Genomic DNA, 6,852 nt, shown 5'->3' with positions numbered 1-6,852 from the left:
TCATCATCATCATCATCATCATCATCATCAACATTGTTGTCGTCATCACTAACTGCAGAATTAAAGGGGGGAAATCTGTTTCATAACTATTTCTGCCAGTTATTTTCCTAATCAATTTTAGCTTGAAAAAAAAATTTTGCACAAATATTGCATAAAATTCTCCTCTGTTTTGAGCGGAGATTTCATTGTGGTGGATGTTTTCAGAATTCATTACATATTTTAAGGAGAATAATTCAACAACCTGTTTTTTAGAGGCAACACAAATTACTATGCTGATGTGTTCTTGTTGTGGTAATTATTTTTTAGTCTTGTAAGAGTCCTTAGTTGTGAAGACCGAGGAGAGGGGGGATCCTAAGAGAATACATTTCTCTCTATGTTTATTGTTATTCCCTTAAGATACTATTGCTCTGCAGAGAGGATTCATTTTATTACATGTTATGATGTATAATATAATTAATAAATTAAAAATTTTATCACATTTATCTTTCATTAATCACAAAAGTTTTAATCCCTGCAGAATATGTCTTGTCCAGATATTACATCAACCCTTCAATGTTGTGCACAGCAATATGCATTTATGATACACATCTTTTTCAAAACCCATAATTAACTAGGAGTACAGAATGACATTTAGTTACAGAAAGTTTGTGAGAAAGTCATGCCCTGAGTGCAAAGCGAGTTCCTCAGAACTGTTCAAATACAAGAATGTGAAGAATACTTCCTGAAGACAAATGAGGTCATCTTAGTGGGTCATTTGGAGATTTCAGCATAAAATTTGAAAGATCCTGCAGAAATATTGTTACTGACTTTTGGAAATGATACTGCAGCACTGCAGCCCATCAGATGGTTACACAACCTCAAGTCATCACAGGCAAGAATGTGAGATGCTGAAAATTGCCCAGGAAGGTGAGCTGCAGCTGGGCAGCAAGGACACACATGTTTCTAACCCACAGTGACATCTGCAGTGACAGAGGGGGAAAAGGTAATTTTATTGCCTGTGTGAACACTGCTGGTGACACTGGTGACTCTGTCCTCAGTGCCTGTTGTGGGCACTGGATGTGTCCCATGGTGCTGCTGTGCCTGGCAGGGAGAGCAGAAACATGCTGCCTTGGCTGCTCATCAAGCCTGTCGAGCTGCAATCTGCATTATCATAACTTGGAGCTCCTTACATCAGCATCATCCTGCACTGCTCTTTTCTAAACAACAGACCCAGTCCCCTGAGGGCAGCACATTTAGAAAAGCCAGTTCTTTCCTCCCAATGTTCTGCAGACCCAGGCATCTTCTCTGTTTTATCTGCATCAAGAAATACCACAAAACATAGGAATTTTATTTATTTTTGCACTTGATGCATCGTGGTTTCTTTTCACATAAGCAGTGTCTGAGAACCGAGATGTCTGAAGAAACATCTTTAAAAGCAGTTTTTCACGTGCTTCCTCCAAAACACAGCAACTCCCCTCCTGAGCTGTGATCATGCTTTTACATGGAGAGCTGACTTGTGGGTTTTGGGCAGGTTTTAGCAATTTCATTTTAAAATATGCCCTGGATTTTGCTTGAATCAGTCATCTGGAGAGATTTCTATCTTCCTGATGCAGAAAAACTTATTGGCAGCTGTTTATGGTGGGCATGAGCCTAGTTCCTGGCAGTGAGAAATAAAAAGGAAATCTAAGCTATAACACCATCATCTTCATTGCCCTGCAGTGGTTTATAATATTGCAAAATGGTATTAACTGTTGCTCACCAGCTTAAAAGGATCGTGAGACAAAGACTGTTAAGGAAAGTAGCATATATAAGACTGGCTCATAGTATCTTGTGCTGTAGCCAAGGGTCCATGAGAAATATTATTCAGGAACAAATAATTACAAAATGTCCAGATTAGTCTTTAAAATATTAACTCCTTAAAAGTTGCTGGTCATAAGTTAACTCAAGACAAAACTGTTGTTTTAAATTTCTCTTAAGAAGATTTTCACCAGTGGCATGAGGAGTGAACATATGGCTACATCAGAAGGGATTGTGACCCCCCATAAAATAGCTTGCATCCTTTTTATGGCTCTTTAAAGTATGCAGTGGGGCTATCCAAAGTCAAGCTGCCACTGGCTAATCTAAACTGGAAACAGCAGTGCCCTGAGCACTGTTGTGCATGTGTTTGTTGTGTTTGTGTAACATTTCCATCCCTAGGGACTGGCCATTATCCCCCCTCTATTTGTTTTCTTCCCTGAATTGCCTTCATCCAACCAAAATATGTCAGCAGTTACAGCAGGGGGACTCTATTAAAGACAAATGGACTCAGTGTTCTTCCCGAAGAAATACTCATAATTTAAGCTGCACAGCTGTGGGACAAATTTAGAGCAACTCTGCCTTAGGTACTTTCTTGGGGGAAAAGAAAAAAAAAAGTTATTTAGAATGGCAACCCTCCTGTCAGTGAGAGCTGAATCTGCTCTACTCTGCCTGCTGCAATCCCATCCTTTCCAGCCTGCCAGGGACACAAGGGACAGGGACTGAAACACCACCTGCAGCCCCTGCAGTGACCATCCACGGCCACCACAGCAGCCAGAACAGGGGTTTCCACTTGCTGCACAAAAACAGATACAAATCACAGCTTTTCACACTCCCATTGACTTACGTGTTCCTCAGTGCAGGACTCTGGGTTGATTTGCACCCTGTCTGGATGAAAACTGTCTCATTCAATTGACTTTTACATGGGGTTTGTACTACCTCCAAAAGCTCAGTCCTGCCTCTCATACAAATCAGAGGAACTACTCTTGCAATATTATGTTTTTGCATTGTCACGGGTAAACAGAAGTAAACTGAACCCTCTTGTATTTGCTTTTGTATTCCAGACCTGAGGACTGTCTTATGCTGTTTTGACTTAAGAAAGTCAGTGGGAGTTTTCAATTCATTCTATTCAGTTCAAGAAGATAAAATTTATCTGTGAATGGCAGGGCCTCTCCTTAATTATCCTGAAAAAATAACTTCATATAATGCAACCTAGTGCCTTCAATTCATTAAATAGAATATTTCTAATTATAAAAAAAGTATTACCAGAAGTTAGTCAAAGGGTTTTAAATGGTTTGTGAGGCAGCATGATCCATTAACTTGAGGAAAAACTGCATCTGCTGCAGAGCCAGGAACAGAACTTAGAGCTCTAGAGGTTTTTTTACTGTTTTTTAATGCTGAAATTGTTAGTAAAGTATGAATAGTCAGAGGAGAACACTGCATTTGAATTTAAAAGCATCTGCAAGTGTTGCTAGGAAAACGTGAACCATAACAGATCTTCAATTAAGCAGAAGGTAAGAAATTTATCAGTGTCAGCTCCCTGGTTACCAGACTATTGACAAAGTTCTTAGGAAGATAAGTCAAATGTACATTAAACATATTGCATTTCTGAAAATTATTTTTTCCATTAATTGTGAAAACATATTAACAGAGAACCTTGTTTAACAAAAGATAAACAGTAAATTACTGGATCACTAGTCAGCAAAGTAGGTAGGAAATTCCTGGTACATTTTCTAACTCAAAGCAATCTCAAATTGCAATGTGACGTGTAGCAGGATGTGTCTAACGTAGAACCTTGTGAGCACAATATATAAATGACAATTCCTGTGAATGTTGAATGCAGCAGCTGTCATTACACAGGCTACAAATACAGTAATTATACTTTGGATGTGTAACCTGGCTTGCCTGTCACAGCTGAATTTCTGTTTTCAACAAATACACTGGGGTTTACAGAGCTGAGCCTTTAAAAAAAATAATGGAAAACATTGTTCCTAAGGTAAAAGATGACAAGGTCTTTCAATGGGAAAAGAATGTCTGTAAAGAATGGTGAAAATGGTTTGTATGTAATCTTTTAATTTCTATTACAAGTTTATGGCAGGGGAAGGAGTGGGTGTCTGTGCTTAGGAAGCTGCAGGAGAAGGTGAGGCCTTCTTTTGTCAACCTTTTTTCTCTTATTTTTTCTTTTCTCCTTTGCTGTCTTTCTTCTCCATTTTCAAAACCATTACTATTCAGTATTACTAAGGTGGTCCCTTAGGAACCTCAGTCCAGGCACATAATTCCATTTGGATAGTTGGGATATAGTCAAGTACAAAGGAAGAAATTCTGAAGATTGAATAAGACAGGGCTATAGAAGAAACTGAAGATCAGGGTTTGGAAGGCAAGATAATACTAAAATGAGTAGAGTAATATAAAGCTACAGCAGAGTTTCAATTTTCCTTAATTATTTTCTTTTATTTCTCTTCAAATTTATAATACTTTTTCTTCTAGTTCTAGTTTCTTTTCATTCCTTTTGGGGATTTTTCATTATTTTGCATTTATGCTCAGCTCTGCAGTCCTTGACATGTCCATTTCTCTGACCTCCTGTCACCACCTCTGTGGGTGAAAAACAGGATTGCAAAGATTTTCTTTAGTACTTCAGAGAAAAATGGTCCAGGAATCAATATTGCTATACTGGCATAGTAAGGATATTTACATCTGGAGTCATTCTACCTTGCTCTTATCATGAATAATGAAAGAAATCATGTCATTCTTTTGGGGCTGGGGTAGCCAAAAAAAATCTTTGGAGAACATGAAGGGACTACTACATTTTAATTTCCATCTTTTGTTTACTTATTGTGTTCTGAAAAAAAAAATAGGGCACTAAAAGCTAAGAATTTCATCCCCATTTGGAATTTTGGAAAGTTTATATTCTGAAGAATCTGTGGATGCATACCACTGACACTTCTACTATAGAAGTTCCAAAGAGGTTAGATACAGAAGTTTTTCAGTTCTAGAGACACTGTATTTTAATAAAATGATAAGAAGTTCTCCTATTTGCATCTCTTCAAAGGCTAAGTCTTCAACCTAAGATAATCAGTGATAATTATTTTTATCAGCGCCAAATGGTTTGATGTATTCTATGTATCTTAAACATGCACCTGATAAGAAGAATTGGTTTTCTGGGGGGATGCTCATCTTCATGTGACTGAATACAGGACAAGCTTAAGCCTAATGGCTTGGGCTAGGAACTTAAAACCAAAGGATTGAAAGTAATGTAGAGGAAATCATGTTCTATGTGACTAAAGAACAGGTAAATCTATTTCTAATTAGGACAAAGGATATTTACTTGACATTTTTTTTTGTGATGAAACAGTTGCACAAGAAGCACTCCCCAAAAAAGGCAGCATCAACAAAATGCACAGCTCATTGCAGATGAGACAGTAAAGTGTTCTTGATGACAAAAGAAACACTGGCATTCAAGAAGGGATGCTTGTTCTGCCCTCAAAAGAATTGATAGTCCTCCTCATCCCTGTATCAACAAACAGAGTAAAAATGTAGATATTAAGTGGAGAAAATGGATTAAATGTCTTAATCTGCTTTGCCAAAGTCTTCTTTGGCTACTATCTAGTTTTCCATCAAACAGCAATATAATCTGTTGCATTATGCTTTACAGTCTCCCCAGAAATCTCCCTGAACCCAAGACATGAACATCTCTGAAACCCCAGCTTTAAACTTATGTCAGGTCAAATTCTCAGCAAAGAATGACTAAGCAGGACACAGGCTGGTGGTCAAAAGTAATTATGATTGGCTCACTTTTCATAGTGCACATGAATTTTTTGTGGAGCATCTCTGTCCCTTTTTGTGTAAACAAGCTACATTTCATATATCTTTATGTTTAGCACAGCATATAAAATATTTCTTACAGGTTTGTTCTGCTTGAAGGTGGGAACTATTTTACATGCAGCAGTTCAAATGCAATGAGTGGAAAGGCCTTTTAAGGAAACCCATCTGCTCAGAGTTTAGACTTGAAAGAGTAGAGAAAGGTGTCATTAAGGTAACTGGTCACCCCATGGCCATGAGCCATGTACAGAACATGACCTTAAAAATCCCAAGGTATCTTCAGCATAGATAAACTTTCCTGTCATTATGCACTGTTCTGGTAAAACCTCATCTGTGTTCTAGTCAACTCTATTACAGAGAAACATGCTACTAGGATGTTCAGATGAAGGGAGAATCAAGTGTAAAACAGGATGTGAAAAATTAGGGTACTTCAGTCCACAAAATGAAGAGTAGCAGTATGAGTTCTCCTTTTGGAAATGAGGCAAAAATCAGGAGGTGAATAAGAGTAAATTGGACTCACAACCTGTATTAGTACAACAAATCAATATAAACTGCTCCAGAACCCAGCCTAGATAAAAATTACAACATTTCCAAATGCCAATTAAATAAAGGTCTGGAACATTCTTTCATTAGAGAGTTCGGGGGAGGAAAAAACTTTAATGTTTTTTTTTGAGTGGTTTTTTGAACCTGGTGAAACTTATTGTCTAGAAGATTGCTTACAATATTGGGGTACTAAGTAGAGGGATTTATGGACTCATAAACTTCTGAGATTTTTAAAGATACCACTGCAAGTAAATGTGGAAAACCTCCAATTTAAAGTAGCACCATTTAGTATTTGCACAAAGGAAACTGATTTGTCAACATGATCAAAAATGCTTTTAATGCTATATCCAATTTCTTGTCCTGGTTAAAATCAGGTACTTTAAAAATTGCTTCCTTCAGCAACAAACATCTATTTATATTCCAGTTTGAGTGTGAAAGCACTAGATAAACATAGATGCAAGCAATACATCTGATGAGACTGGTCTTACCAAAGTCAAAACAGGCAGGCCAACAATAAATCAGCTATGGAGCAACCTGATTCCTTAATGGAAAGATAGATGAATTCCACAGTGAGCTTAGCTTTAATGGCACTGTAGCACCCTCCTGTACAAATGCAATAAATAGTACAGAACTCAGTAAAATATTTATCTGAATGAATTATGAAGGTTCTAACACGGTATCAAAACAGGAGCTTTCATACCCTACAAGTGTGTGAGA

The sequence above is a fragment of the Lonchura striata genome, chromosome 3, assembly GCF_046129695.1.
Source record: "Lonchura striata isolate bLonStr1 chromosome 3, bLonStr1.mat, whole genome shotgun sequence".
In the NCBI taxonomy this organism is placed as follows: Eukaryota; Metazoa; Chordata; class Aves; order Passeriformes; family Estrildidae; genus Lonchura; species Lonchura striata.
This window is presented reverse-complemented; position numbering follows the sequence as displayed.